This window comes from Saccopteryx leptura, chromosome 1 (assembly GCF_036850995.1).
Source record: "Saccopteryx leptura isolate mSacLep1 chromosome 1, mSacLep1_pri_phased_curated, whole genome shotgun sequence".
In the NCBI taxonomy this organism is placed as follows: Eukaryota; Metazoa; Chordata; class Mammalia; order Chiroptera; family Emballonuridae; genus Saccopteryx; species Saccopteryx leptura.
In genome coordinates, this window is record NC_089503.1 from 274,184,435 (window position 1) to 274,200,194 (window position 15,760).

Here is a 15,760-nt window from a genome sequence, read left to right on the forward strand (position 1 = left end):
ATATGCCCGCAACCCTGGAGAGCTCTGCAGACACAAGTGGGAGTGATCAAGGATCTATTTCTGAGCAATGTGTATGAACCCTACTATTTAAAAAACTGGTGAACCAACCTGAGCTCCTTAAATCGCACTTTCAGCACTGCGTGGTGGGGGGGCTTAAAGCGGAGGGGAATAATGTCATCAGCTTTCAGATCTTTAAGGAGCTCTAGGATTGGAACGAGAGAAGCATTCCTAGGTTGCCTAGCGATAAAGCTACGCATGATATCATTCTCCCGAGGCCGGCGCCCCCTCCCGTTCCTCCCCCGCCCAGTTTTCCTTCCTCACTCCCTCCACTTCCCTCCCACGCTGGGGTTCAAAGTACAGCCGAGAGGAGCGAGGAAGCCCGAGCCGGACGCGCCGCCGTCACGTGCGCCCGCACATGCTCCGCGCACGCTGCACCGCACGTGAGAGGGGGCGGGGCGGGGGCGAGAGGGGCCGGCTCCAGGACTGACGCGCGTGCGCGCTGGTCCCCGCACCCATGGGCGGGGGGCTGGGAGGCAGGACCGCAGGGTGGAGGGTGGCGGAGGCGGAGGCGCGAGGACGAGGACGCACTCTTGGGACAGCTGCGCAACTCTGCCTTGCTGCGTCTCAGGGGGCCGGCCTTGGATAGTCATTGCTCCCGAGTGCAAGCTGGCTCAGACTGGGGACTCCTCGAGCCAGTCTGACACAGCAGTTTTCCGAGCGGTCCTGCTGCGCGCGGGTTCGGGGCAGGTCGGCAGCCGTCCCGGGCGGGCCTGGGGGCGGGAACTTCGCGGCTGGAGGAGTGACAGCTCGGGCGGGGCGGCTCCAGGACTCGGCTGACTTTGGCCTGTCTGGGTCCCTAGACCGGGTCTTGGAGAAACCCTCGGCTGTGGGAGGGGCTGAAGTGACTGCGGGAGCAGAGATCTGGGCGAAAGAGCTTCAAGTACAGGCTGGTGGAGGCATTGCATCTTTCATTGGTCTGAGTTTTACAAATTAAATTCCCACTAATTATGCACTAGGGGATTTATTTAATTGTGATACAATATATTAGGACTTTCCGTGCAAGGTGTAAAGTAAACAATTTTATAGCAATAATGGATTCTGCGTGATGCAGTAAAGCGAGGAAAATTAATGTCGCGCTAAGGGATGGATTTTTCCAGTTACATTTGAAAATATTTAAAAGCACCTTCTCAGGAAAGACGACCAAGTCTTACAATAACTTTCTAAAGTGATCACGTTTTTATTTATTTTTTTTATTTTGTAACACTTCCAGAGAGGTGCACATTTATAAACCATCTAAAATGAATACATGGAATTTGGAGTTCATAATGCCCTTTAGATAACTGAGTATACCCAGCCCGGTTACAAAAGTAGGGAAGCACCACAACCCCCTGCAAATACGGCTTTGGTCATGTGATGGAAAACGATCTCGGGGTTGCCAGTGATATTTAGATAGGTCAGGTGCCAGTATTTGCTAAGATAGAGTGGTTTTAAACTCTCCAGTCTAAAGGGCACAGTGAGGGCCATCCTGGAGACAGACTGCTATTAGCTAACAGATGTTCACAAAACGCAAGACAAATTCATGGTATTTTGTTTGCCTTTTTTGTTTTATGTATCCATACTGTCCTGTAATTGAGTTTCAATAACACTCCCCAACCCCCCCAAACGTTAGGCTGTTTGCATGAAACAGCTTAGTTATTAATAATATTCTGAAAGTGGAAAAAGCAAAGACAAACTTCAAACATTCACTGAACAAATATATACTGAGCTCTTACTATGTGCCAGGCATTGGGGATACAGCAGTGACCCGTACAGACAAATTCATCACCCGTCATGGTGCTTAAAACTGGTAATAAAGCCTCACAAGTTCCTAGGCATTTGCCAACAACTTATTATTTATGTCAACTAGTCGTCATATCCCTTTGCGCTGGATTTTTTCAATTGACGCATATGAAGAACGCCAGGTGAAAGGACTGATTCTCTAGTCTCATCGTTGTCACACCCTTTCTCTCTTCCCTTTACTTCACCTCTTTGGAGCCAGCTAGCTTCCCTGCTGACCTTCTAGCAGGAGAGGCTTGATCCTTTCCCAGAATAGTGTACTTACTTCATCCATCTGTCTGCAACACTCAACCCCCAGATGTCTGGATTGCTAATTCCCCCCCCCCTCGGCCCCTGTTTTTAGGTCTCTGCTCAAATGCACTTCTTCAAAGAGGCCCTCCATGAACAATCCATAGGCAGTACATAAAATACATCCCCCACAACATCATTCTCTAATTAGTTTTATTTTTCTTCAAAACAGTATCACCATTGTCATTGTGTGTATACAGTATATTGATGCATATGTATATATGTGTATAAATAACTTCTTTATTGCTTGTCTCTCTCACTAGGATAAACAGGGACTTTGTTAATTACTGTTTGTCTAATGCTGAGGATGGTACCTGGCAAAATAAATAGGTATTTATTTATTTGCCTTTTGTAAATAAAAGATGTATCAATTCTCAATAAATATTTGCTGGATGAATAAATGAGTATCTCTGGCAAGCATTTCAGCTTGATGACCTCATCAAAAACAACAGCACACAATCTTTCAAAGCATCTCATTCCATATTATGAATCTCTTTCTTTAACATGGAGCACCTGCTGTGTTCCAGGCACTATGTGACATAGAGATGTCAACAGTGGTCAGGAGTCAAAGGCAGTTAACATTCTATACCTGCAAATGGGAAAAGACTTAGAGTGATCTGGAAACTGAATGAGTTTTATTATCACAATAAAATTATAGCTATGGTATTTAAGCATGAATAGAGTTTCCTTAACAGTCCAAATAATTACAACTTATGTTAAAAAAAATGCTTACTTGACTGAAGTACCTTCTTTGAAATTTAAAATCAAAGATGATTTTGATCCTTTCTTATCCCCTGAGTCAGAAAGAACAAGCTGCAGCAGCCTTGTAGAAGAAGTGAGTTTCAAAACATGTTGAAACTCAGCTCCTAGATGTCACCTGCACCTGTGTAGAACTGAGTGGGACCCTGTAAATGTGACCCGTGTGGAACACACACACACACACACACACACACACACACACACACACACACACCTAGGGCTTGACTATCCCAGATGCTTCAGCTCTTTCCTGGCCCTACCAGGTGTGGTAAACTTTGTCCCCTAGTCAATGGTTTTCTCCAAGGCAAGAACCAACATCTGGTTATCAGTGTATCATCAGCGCGTAGTACAATACCTGATACACAGTAATCATTCAGTCCATGGATGTTGAAGTTCAAACCCTCTTCTCCATTCCAGCAATCATTGTCCTAGTTCCAAGCTGTATCATCTCCCACCTGAGTTATTGTAAAAACCTGCTCAGTGGCCTTTGTCCAATCTTTCTCCCCTCATGCATTGGCTACTCTGCCAGCACAATTAACTTTCTAAACACCAATAGTATACTAAAGAATAGAGACTCCCCATTATATGAAGAAGGCATGAAGGCTTAATCTTTCCCTTCTAGTTTCCCCCTCCTTCTGTTCTCTCTCTTCTCCTATATTTCCCAACCAGAACATGGGCTCCTAAGGCCCTAGCTGCACTGAACTCCCACAAGTTCCTGAATATGCTTTGCAATCCTAAATGTTTGTCTTCAGGAGGAATAACCTCCATTTAAAGGCCTCCTACTCATGCTACAAAACTCAGCTCAAATTACATCTCCTCTGTGAAAACATCCAAAATTATCTTAGTCAAAACTTAACCTCACCCACTGCTTTGCCTTACATTCTCTTAGCCCTTTCTGTAAATCTCCACTTCAGTATTTAAAAATCTTATTCTACAAACATTCATCTACAACACCCTGGAGACAATCTGCTAAAAGCTAACAGACAGTCACAAAACCCAAGGCAAATGCATCGTTTTGCTGTTTGCCTTTTAATGATAGGTGTGCACACTGTCCTATGATTGAGTTTCAATAACACTCCCAAACATTAAGAGAGGCCAATATTACTCAGCTTCAACTAATTGCGGCCAGGTGAAAATGTGGCCCAATAATTCCAGATCCTCTGATTTTTCTAGGGGAGGCTGAAATCTAGATTCCAATTTGGTTTGCTTTCAAATTGTTGGCAGTTATTTTTTAAAACTTCAAAATACTATTCATTACAAATGTAGCATATCTGTAAATATTAGTCAGCCATGAGAAGGCCATTTTGAGACATCTGCTTTAAAGGGGGAGAAAAGAAAGATCTGGCTGGAGATTTTCTTCAAGCATTTAATCCAAAACTTCCCTGATGCAAGGAGCCCTGAAGTTCTTGAAAATGGGCAGAGGGGGAAAAGCAATGAGAACGGGTACAGATTAACGTCTCAATAAATTATCCTGTCACGCTAAGACTCTTCACATTGCATTGTAATTAATTGTGTCTCTCACACCTGGACACCCAAATGCTTCTGCAACTCCAATTGGTATCACCTCCTGCCTCCACTTGGTCCTTTCTGCTGTGTGTCAGACTGTTTACTTGTTCTTGGCTCCTTCTCAAGTTTCTCTTATGACTCTTCTGGAACTCTCTTTCCCACTTACCTCAAGACCTCTACTTATCTCAGACTCCTCGCTCTCAGGAAAAACTCTACTTCATGAAGAGAATTCAGCTCACTGGGTGTAATTTTCCTGACTCTCAACCCTTCCTACCTATCTCCTCTCACACCCTTATCACTCTTCCTACTGCTGCAGAGAAAGGAAGGTCACCATCCTCTTCAGAGCCAACTCTTCTCTCTGTGCTATTGATAATGTATTAAAAATATCTATTAAAACTCCATTATCAGGCCCTGGCCGGTTGGCTTAGTGGTAGGGCATCAACTGGCATGTGGAAATCCTGGGTTGGATTCCCAGTCAGGGCACACAGAAGAAACAACCATCTGCTTCTCCTCTTCTCCCCCTCCCTCCCTCTCTTCCTCTCCCACAGCCATGACCAGATTGATTTGAGCACATTGGCCCTGGGCACTAAGGATGGTTCCGTGGAGCCTCCACATCAAGTGCTAAAAATAGTTTGGTTGTGAGCGTGTCCCCAGATGGGCAGAGCAGTGGCTCTAGATGGGGGTTGCTGAGTGCATCCCAGTTGGGGCACATGCTAGAGTCTGTCTCTCTATTTCTCCTCCTCTCACTTGGAGGAGGAGGAGGAGGAGAAGGAGGAGGAGGAGGAGGAGGAGGAGGAGGAGGAGTAAGAAGAGGAGGAAGAGGAGGAAGAAGAAGAAGAAAAGAAGAAGGAGGAGGAGGAAGAAGAAGAGGAGGAAGAGGAGGAGGAGGAGGAAGAAGAGGAGGAAGAAGAAGAAGAAAAGAAGAAGGAGGAGGAGGAAGAAGAAGAGGAGGAAGAGGAGGAGGAGGAGGAAGAGGAGGAAGAAGAAGAAAGAAGGAGAAGGAGGAGGAGGAAGAAGAAGAAGAAGAAGGGGGGAGGAGGAGGGGAGGAGGAGAAGGAAGAGGGAGGAGGAGGAGGGGAGGAGGAGAAGGAAGAGGGAGGAGGGTGAGGAGGAGGAGGAGGAGGAAAAGAAGAAGAAGAAAGAAGAAGAAAAAGAAGAAGAAGAAGAAGGAAGAAGAAGAAACTCCATTATCCTTTCCATGCAGTGAGTCTAAATCTCTGTTAAGGGAGCTCTGATATTCATTCATCATTGTATTCCTGGGGTCTAGTACACTGCACAATAAACATGTATTGAATAATTGCTTTTTTTTTTTTTAATCTAGGGGTTGTACCACAGTTCCTAAAAATTTTTCTGGAGACATAAGACAAGAGTTGACACCTGATGCTTTGTAGGTTATTGATCTAGAGAGAGTAGTTTCCCCTGACTCCAAGCATGGGCTAAATTTGGAGGAGATAATCCAGGAGGGAATGTAGCTGGCAGGCTAGGGAGTTTCTCCTGGGTCAGGTTGGTACCATCCAGCTGTGAGTTTGCTGTATTAATACCTTCTATCTGTGGTCTCTAATTACTGCTGGTGAGGCTGGCCTTTGGCACTTGCTGAGGGGAGCAAGAGGAAAGTCTCTATGACCAAAGTGTCACATTGCTCTCTGTTCCCCTAGGTTCTACTGAAGATACCACTACTTCATCAGCAGATAGTCTCTTGGAAAAAGAGATAAATGCCAAGCCCTCTTATTCCTTGTATGTTTCAAGAAACTTTTCTCCTCTTTCCTCTAACTTTTAAACTTTTAAAATCTATTTTGATGGTATTTTAATCTATATAAATTATATAATTTATCTTTAATCCTATTTTCATGTTTTAAATAAGTATCTCATATTCTATTTTAATTTTATTTATTTTATTTTTTTCCAGAGAGAGAGAGTGAGAGTCAGAGAGAGGGATAGATAGGGACAGACAGGAACGGAGAGAGATGAGAAGCATCAATCATCAGTTTTTTGTTGCAACACCTTAGTTGTTCATTGATTGCTTTCTCATATGTACCTTGATTGTGGACCTTCAGCAGACCGAGTAACCTCTTGCTCAAGCCAGCGACGTTGGATCCAAGCTGGTGAGCTTTTTGCTCACACCAGATAAGCCTGTGCTTAAGCTGGCGACCTCGGGGTCTTGAACCTGGGTCTTCCGCATCCCAGTCCGACACTCTATCCACTGCACCACTGCCTTGTCAGGCTCTCATATTCTATTTTATATCTTCCTTATTATCTTGTTGTCTTTCAACAGCTACTTAATTTTAATTTCATCTGTTTAAAATTATTTCATAACTGATTTCATTTTTATTTTAACAAGTTATTTTAACCTGATTTTCTTTTAACTTTTACTTTCTTGCTCTAATCTTGCTTCAGCTTATTTTAAAGCCCATGTGGTACTCTGTTTTTTGAGTTTTTATAGTTCTCCTGGTTTAAAATTTTGCTTTTAAGATTTTCTCAATTTTCAGCTTTTAATTGGTTTTAAGTCTTCCAGAATTCTGTAGCATCACATTTTAATCTTTATTCTCTCTTCCTTTCTTTTTGGCACTGTAACTTTTCCACCCTTTCTCTTGCTTGTTATCTATCTATCAATTGATCTAGTCCAAATAATGACTTGTAAAAGCACATTGAAATTCTGAAAACTTCTCTGCCTTTGTCCTCCCTTCTGCCAACCATCAACATAAAGACATTTTTTTTTTGGGGGGGGGGGCTTAATGTTGATTTTGACAAAGCATTCTATGCAATCTTTGTTTTTACACTGTCTATTTTTAAATCTATAATTTAATCTATAATTTCTGTTTTTTTAAATCTATCGTTTCTAATTGTTCTAATTAATTTCTTTTGGTTGCAAAGAACAAACTCATTCCAATTAGCTAAGATGATGGACATTTTATTGTAAGAATGAATGTGCAAAAGAGGAAACAAATCTCATCCACTATGTGGGACAGGCATCTTGCCATTATTTTAGAAAGTCCACAAAAAGAGTGGGGACTGTTGTGGATTTGTGCCTCAAAGGCAGTAGTACAAAACAAGCAAACAAAAAATCAGAAGCAGATGTAATATCAATGTGGAACTCTTCACTCTTAACTTTGTTAATACACATAACCTTACTAAATCTGAATTTCAGAGATAAGAAGAGAATCATGTGGATACCCAGGAAGAAGAATCAAGCCACCCAAAAGAAGATAAAAGGCCAATATCAGGTAACTTCAGATTCCTCCATGTCTATTTTTACATCAGAAGGCAGAGGAGTAAGTATAGTTTATACTCAGAAGTGTGGTCTATTCACCAACAGCACTGGCAGCACGTGGGAGCTTATTAGAAGTGCAGAATTTCAGTTGCCATTCCATACTTATGAATAGAATCAGTATTTAACCAAAATTTCAGGTGACTCCTTTCTTCTTATCTTTAATTTCTTTTTATTGATTTTTAAAGAGAGAGAGAGAGAAACCTTGATTTGTTGTTCCACTTATTTATGCATTCATTGGTTGATTGTTATATATGTCCTGACCAAGGATCCAACCAACAATCTTGGCATATGGGGATGATGCTCTAACCAACTGAACTACCTGTTCAGGGCTTCAGGTGATTCCTATGCACATTAAACTTCTTTTTTTTTTTTTTTTAATTTTTATTTATTTATTTATTTATTTATTTATTCATTTTTAGAGAGGAGAGGGAGAGACAGAGAGAGAGAAGGAGTGGAGGAGCTGGAAGCATCAACTCCCATATGTGCCTTGACCAGGCAAGCCCAGGGTTTCGAACCGGCAACCTCAGCATTTCCAGGTCGACGCTTTATCCACTGCGCCACCACAGGTAAGGCTAAACTTCTAAGAGAATGAAAACATGATGTAATTTTTAAAAACTCACCCAAGGAGTCTTTAGTATAGATACAATAAATTAACATTCTCAAATCTGAAATAACTAAAGCAGTGGTTCTCAACTCAGGCTGCTTCTTTGAAACTATCTATCAATTGCAACTTTCTTCTTTTTTCTAAGAGAACTTGTTATGTAATTTTTTTTGAGAGTAGAGATATTTGTCTGCACATTAGAACCACTTGAGAATTTCTTTTTAATTTTAGTACAGTACTGATGCATAGATTACACCCTCAGAGAACTTGTTTGATCAGTCCAGGATGCATTGTAATGACCTTGGGAACTTCTGAATAATTATAGGCTGCCAAGGTTATTACAATATTCAGCCAAGGTCCAGAATCACTGAATCAAGGAAAACAAAATTCACAAACTCTTTCTGAAAAAGTTACTGAAAGATGTATACCAGACAACAAAGAAATGAATCAAAATAAAGAGCTCAGTATGAAGAAGCTGTGGTGAGAGGTAACTATTGAATTAATTTAAAAGTAAACTACAACTAAATAATTTTGAATTTTGATTAAAGAACATAATGGTGGAGCTGTAGAAGGTAAATATGCTACTGCCTGTCCCCAATATTTTTAATAATGTTTGGGGCACTTTAAAAAATCCAGTATTTCCTGTGTTTTTACATTATTAGTTAGCTCTTAGGGTTTCATACAATGACTGTTGTTGCAGGTCCTTCCTTTTGCCCTCCTCACCACTGGCAGGCTTTTCCTTAGGCAGTAAACTTGACAGAAATGGTGACTTACCTTGTGGTTCTGCTCTCAGACTGAGTTTCTAAAAGGGGGCGGAAGTATGGAATAGGAGAAGACTCGGGAAAGCCTTGTGATATTGGATCAGAATTAAAGGTATCACTATGAAGTCATGATTATATTTATATAAACTACACAGCTCCTGCCTCTCTGAGGCCTGCCTTGCAGATTCCAGCCTTCAGCTGCCTCAGCCTCGGATCTCTTCCTGCTCAGCTCAGAGGGACTGCTATCTCTGCTTGGATTTCAGCCTAGCCTACTACACTGCAGTCAGAACATTTTCCCCAGGCTGAGAGCCAGGATTGTCAGGAGGCTCACCTCTTATGTTTCTCTGCCTTCAGGGATTGATTGCACCCTTTCATTGCCTACTCCACCTTGTGTTGCTTATTCTTCAATATCTGAAAACACTAGTTTTATAGTTAAGGCAAGAGGGCTACTACCAAATACTCCATCATAGATAAAAGCAGAAATGCTGCTTTTGTTATATCTTGTTATCTGTCCATTGATATGGTTAAAAAAACTATATATTTGATAATATATTGTTAAATTATTGAAATTAATCATTATATTGTGATTATGAAAGAACTCTTTTTCTTAGGAGATATCTGCTGAAGTATGTGGGATAAAGAGTTATATTGTCTACAACTCGCTCTCAAATGGTTCAGTCAAAATAATATGAATCAGGCCCTGGCTGGTTGGCTCAGCGGTAGAGCATCGGCCTGGTGTGCGGGGGACCTGGGTTCGATTCCCGGCCAGGGCACATAGGAGAAGTGCCCATTTGCTTCTCCACCCCCCCCCTTCCTCTCTGTCTTTCTCTTCCCCTCCCGCAGCCAAGGCTCCGTTGGAGCAAAGATGGCCCGGGCGCTGGGTATGGCTCCTTGGCCTCTGCCCCAGGCGCTAGAGTGGCTCTGGTCAGGGCAGAGCGACACCCCGGAGGGGCAGAGCATCGCCCCCTGGTGGGCAGAGTGTTGCCCCTGGTGGGCGTGCCGAGTGGATCCCGGTCGGGCGCATGCGGGAGTCTGTCTGACTGTCTCTCCCCATTTCCAGCTTCAGAAAAATACAAAAAAAAATAATAATAATATGAATCACAATAATATGTAGAGGTAGAGGGAGCAAAAGAGAATGATAAAGAATATATGAGAAATATTAGCAGTGGCGAATCTAGATGAAGTAAATGGGAATTCCTCACACTATTTTTGTTACTCTTCTAAAAGTTTGAAACATTTTCAAAATAAGTAGTGAACGAACTATCCCCTTGAACTGAGTTGGTCTTAGTGATTCACATCCAAAGTTAGAGTATGAGAGGAAAAATAATAATAACTTTACAGTGAAGAAACCTGGTAAACACCACCTTTAACTAAGTGATCAAGGTTAACAGCATCAGTGAAAAGTCATGTGGTTATCATGTACCCACTTCTATTAAAGTTATAAACAGATTTTCTTACTCAAAGTTTACAACCCAAATTAAGAAGTAATGGAAATCTTTAAATATATACCTTTTCTTAAATACTTTTTCAAATTGGGCAAACATTAATTAGATATTTCATAACAATTTTATTCTAAGTTTATAGTCCAGGGAAATTTATGACATTTGTATAAGACAGTGCTTTTTAAATATGTCATAGTTCTGTTTTAATATCAATGCCAATAATATTGAATGAATACCATTCATAATATTTGAATGACATTTATGAATCTGTTTAAAAATTATTGCATATATATATACACACACACATTTGTGTACACATATATACTTCTTGTCATTAAGAAAGGAAGAAAGAATTTTTATTTAAAAATATATTTATCTTTTAAAAATTTCTTGCCAGTTAGAATGCAATATTAAGGGTGTGGGCTTTGGAGATTGACTACCTGGGTTCATCTGTTGGATTTCGTAATAGTACCTTCATCACTGAGTATTGTGAGTGTTGATACATATATATGCATTAGATTTGGAGCAAACAGTGTCCCAGAGAAGAGATCAACAAAGAGCTTTCACAGGCCTGGCACATAACAACAAACTCTGAAAAATAATACTTATTATATTATATTATATTAATCATTGTTTGTCCACTACTCTTAGATCTTGTTTGCGCTAATCAGAGTCACTGGATTGGTGGCCCTTGGGCAAAGTGCATTTCCTACTCCAGTCAGTTCTGACTGAGGAAAAAGGTCACAGGCATATAAGACGGCTGTCCCACTCATTAATTACTGGGCCCACTTTCAGTGGAGGCCCAGAGCATGGGAAGGGTCACACTAACAAATCTAATACTCTAGTCTAAGGTACCTGCTGCATCGAATTTTGGGCAAACTGATCATTGGCGTGGGTGAATACTCCTGAATTGGGTTTTTAAACAGTTAGTTGTTCTCCTACTGGGTGACTCCACTAAATTATATGTTTATTAACATTTTTTATTTATTTTTATTTTTGTATTTTTCTGAAGTTGGAAACGGGGAAGCAGTCAGACAGACTCCCGCATGCGCCCGACCGGGATCCACCCGGCATGCCCACCAAGGGGTGATGCTCTGCCCATCTGGGGCATCACTCTGTTGCAATCAGAGCCATTCTAGCGCCTGAGGCAGAGGCCATAGAGCCATCCTCAGTGCCCGGGCAAACTTTGCTCCAATGGAGCCTTGGCTGCGGGATGGGAAGAGAGAGACAGAGAGGAAGGAGAGGGGGAGGGGTGGAGAAGCAGATGGGCACTTCTCCTGTGTGCCCTGGCTGGGAATCGAACCTGGGACTCCTGCACGCCAGGCCGATGCTCTACCACTGAGCCAACTGGCCAGGGCTAACTTTTAATATGTTTAATGCCCTTCCTTGAAAATGTCTGTGCCCTAATTGCCCTAATCCCTAGATCTTGTGAAAGTGTTACCCTAAACAACAGAAGAAATTTTGCAGATGTGAGAATAGGAGATTACTCTGGATTTTCTAGGCATGCCCAATCCAATCACATAAGTCTTTAGAAGTGGAGAACCTTTCCTGATTCAGTGAGAGAGGAGAGAGAAAGAAGGAGGAAAACCCTGAAATGGGAGAAGGACTCAACCTGTCATTTCTGGCTTTGAAGATGGAGGCAGGGGGCTACCAGCTAAGGAATGCAGAAAGCATCTAGAAACCAAGAATGACCCTCAGCTGAAAGTCAGTAAGGAAACAGGCACTTCAGGCCTACAACCACAATGATTTAAATACTGCTGGTAACCCAAATGTGTAGGAACTAGATTCATCCCTGCAAAATTCTGAAAGAACACAGATTGCCAACACTTTGATTTTAGTTTAGGGCTACTCATACCAAACTTCTGATCTATAGAACTATAAGAAAATGAATTTCTATTGTTTCAAGCCACTGCATTTGTGGTTATTTGCTGTGGCAGTGAAAGAAAACTAATAGAGTAGGCTTCATTGGGTAAGTGAGAATTCAGTGAAGACTTGGAGGACGTGAGAAAGGGAATCATGAGGAAATCTGGGGGAAAGAACATTCCAGGCACAGAGCACAGCAAGTGCAAAGGCCCTGAGTTAGGAGCATGTGCAGCATGTCCAAGGAAGAGCAAGGAGGCCAGTATGCTCGTACAGAGTGAACAAAGAGGAGGCCCATAGGAGATGATATCAGATGAGGAGGGCTTGCCCACTCAATTGTGAAATCAGACTGACTGTACTTCTTATTTAAACTTGGAGAAAGATAACCACCTGGACCTTCTGAGAAATTAGGCACTGAGGCCACTGTCTACCACTACCCAACTTCATTCATCTGAATGAGTTTGGAGCAACTCACTGTTTGGCTTCTTTACCTATTGGTGAAAGCCCACTCTCATTGTTTGCCTCGTTAGAACCCAGAGTCCTCAGTTTTAAGGAACTGGTTATCTGGCCTGAGGAGTTGGCTTGCCACAGTTTGAGCCACTTCGAGGGTTACTGTGGCTCTATTTATTTATATTCAGTAAACTCTCTAACACTGGCTGATGGAGATTAACATTCCTTTCCTGGAAAGTTGGTTCTGGTAAGAACGCTGATGTACTGGTTTTTCTCACAGGATTTAGGATCAGCCCTCAAGATACGTAGAACTTTTAATACTCAACTTCCCTCCCTACATTTGTGGCTTTAGTCATTTTATCTTTCTGGCTGTTGGAGAATATATCTTTTGGCAGAGGTTAAGGTGAGTTGCCAATCTTTATACATCTGTCAAGCTTCAAAGCACTATTATCAAGCACCCAAGGCCACATTTTTCTTCCATTTTGATCTAGGCCTATCATAAACTTGATGTAATTTGTCTTAACATTGACAGTTTCTGCCCAAGGCACATGTGCTTGGTTTGGAGTACATGACAACCTTTATTCTCACAGTGGGAGAAGCTGTGCTCTCCAGCTCACACAGAGAACAAAGTAATTGAATCAGAATAAGACAAAAATATCTCCTAAATTCATTTTTGAATTTTCCCCTGAATTCTCCAGTTAGGATACTTTTTATACTTAAATTCCTTATTACTGCTCACAAAATTACATTGATTATATTGATGTCATAGTGGGTTATTGGATTTTGATTAATTATTAATCTAGGCATCTTCAGTACCTAGCACCGTGCCTAGCATAGTAAATATTTTAAAAAATTAATTAGCTCATTGATTCACTCATTCATTCAAAATGACTCTTCTAAAATTTTAGTGCCTCCAGTATTGGAAATAGGTAAAATTTGTTGGTGCTGACCATTGATTACATAGTTGAGAAACGCATTATATTACTTTTTACATCATGGGTTGATAATATTTTTGCAGAAGTCTTATCTCATGAGAATAAAATACTCTACATTTAGTATAAACTGACACTATGTTAACTAGAAAAAGTACAATAAATTTTACAATTGAACTTAGAAGGATAAACTGATAAAACATTTTATTATGTTTTATAACTGAAAAAAAAAATAGTGTTCCAGATTAATAGCTACAGTGCCCTGTGAGATGACATGGACATGAGGGAACTGATCCCAGTAACTCTCTCCTTCTCTTGCTGAGGTATCTGGATGATTGCAGACATTACCAAGCTCACAGAACTTCCTTGGGAAGCCTGCCAGTATGGCGACCAGTCAACACAGTGTCTCAGGAGCAGCTCCGCAGAGTGAACTTTGACAGAGATGTATACAGAAGGTGGCTCCTTAGTGCAGTAGGCAGCGCGTCAGTCTCATAATCTGGAGATATATATATACAGGTTATTTCCTTTCTCACACTGAACTTCTATCAGCCAGCTACTCTCCTATCAGCTCAGCTACCTTTCCTTCACCAGAGCTTCTGAAATCCATAATAAAAACAGGCAATTAGATGAAAATAGAATAATTCTAAAAATGGCATTTCTCCCCAAATTTGGTGATGTTTGTCCTCCTGGGAGATGGAAGGTCTCACTGTGTGATCTCCCTCTGGGTCTTGACATCTTGGATTGGCCACATTTGCTTTTTAACCCTGGGGATGGGAGGTAGAGGTGGGGTTGCATAGGAAGCTGAGTATTCTTGACATGTAACTTTAAGGACATTGGCTTAAATCCAAAAGTTCTCTCTCCAGTGTTCACCTTCAGCAGAGAATGCGTGTCCAGATGACACAAACCCTACACACCATCTAGAGAACGGTAAGATACCTGGGTGGACAGTGAGATGAAGGTTGTTATCAGGTAACCCTACTGATGTAAAAGCACTGGCTGGGCAGACAAAGCAAAGGCAAAAACAGGCTGAGGTCCTGACTTCCGAACCCTTTCCTTTGAAACTGGGTACTCAGCATAGCTCATTCCATTATGTGGGAGCATCCCTACTGTAAATTCTACTTTGATTCAAAAGATCTGAGGTACGAATTTTGGCTCTACTATATAATTGTGTAAACTTGGGGAAACCACTTACATATCTTTTGTCTGTTTCCTTATCTATATAATGGAGATCATGATGATATAAGGTCCATAAGTGTTTGGAGCTTCATAACTGTTAAAAACGCTAAGCAAACATTGCTTGTACATAGTTGGTTCCCAGGAAGCCATCTAGTGTAGAGGTCAAGAGCATGGAATTTGAAGTGAGCCAGCCTGGTTTGAATTTCACTTATCAGCTTTGTGATAAGTGAACTTACCATCATTATTTCTCAAAATCTGTTTTCTTGCCCCTAAAAAGGATGATTTTTAATGAGATAAGATAGTCATAAAGATTAAATGACATAATATAAACTCTTCTTGTATTTGCATTTCTTTCTGGGCGAGTTCAGTGGTCCTGCAATGCCATGGAAAGATGAAAAGGAAGGAAGACAGCTTCCATTTGGTATGATGGGCCTGCACGTCCCAGCTGCATTAGGGCCTTCCTGGGGCCACAGACCCTCAGCTCCCACATGGCGCCTCTACGCCGATGGCCCTGGGAACTGTAGTGGTTCTGCTCTTTCTGCTCTCCCAGACAGTGTGGCCAACCTTTAGCCACCTGATAGGTTGTAAAACTAGTTTTCTTGGTCTCTTGCCACCTAATCGGTTCTCACGTGAGTTTTTTTTTCTAGGTCAGAGGATCATGAGTTCTTGGGTTCACTGTGGTAAGAGTCAGTAGCCACCTACTAGGAAGTTGCTTCACTAATGAGATAACTCAGAATTTCTCCTGAAATTTCAGTCTATTGCTGAGTAACAGATGCCAGTATCTAAAATCCACATAGATCTCCCATTTTTCTAACTTGAACAATTAAATACAGCTTAGTCAGGAACATCGTAGGACTCTCAGGCTGTCAAACGCCTGTAAT

The 15,760-nt window shown here is 41.5% G+C and overlaps 1 long non-coding RNA gene across 1 annotated transcript; it reads left to right on the forward strand.

Annotated features, from left to right (window-relative positions):
• Positions 1–338: 338 nt before the first annotated feature.
• On the forward strand, positions 339–14,313 carry LOC136389308 (uncharacterized). The gene is made up of 3 exons (XR_010748294.1): positions 339–440; positions 7,535–7,610; positions 14,027–14,313. It is a non-coding gene; the product is annotated as an uncharacterized lncRNA (long non-coding RNA).
• The last annotated feature ends 1,447 nt before the right edge of the window (positions 14,314–15,760 follow it).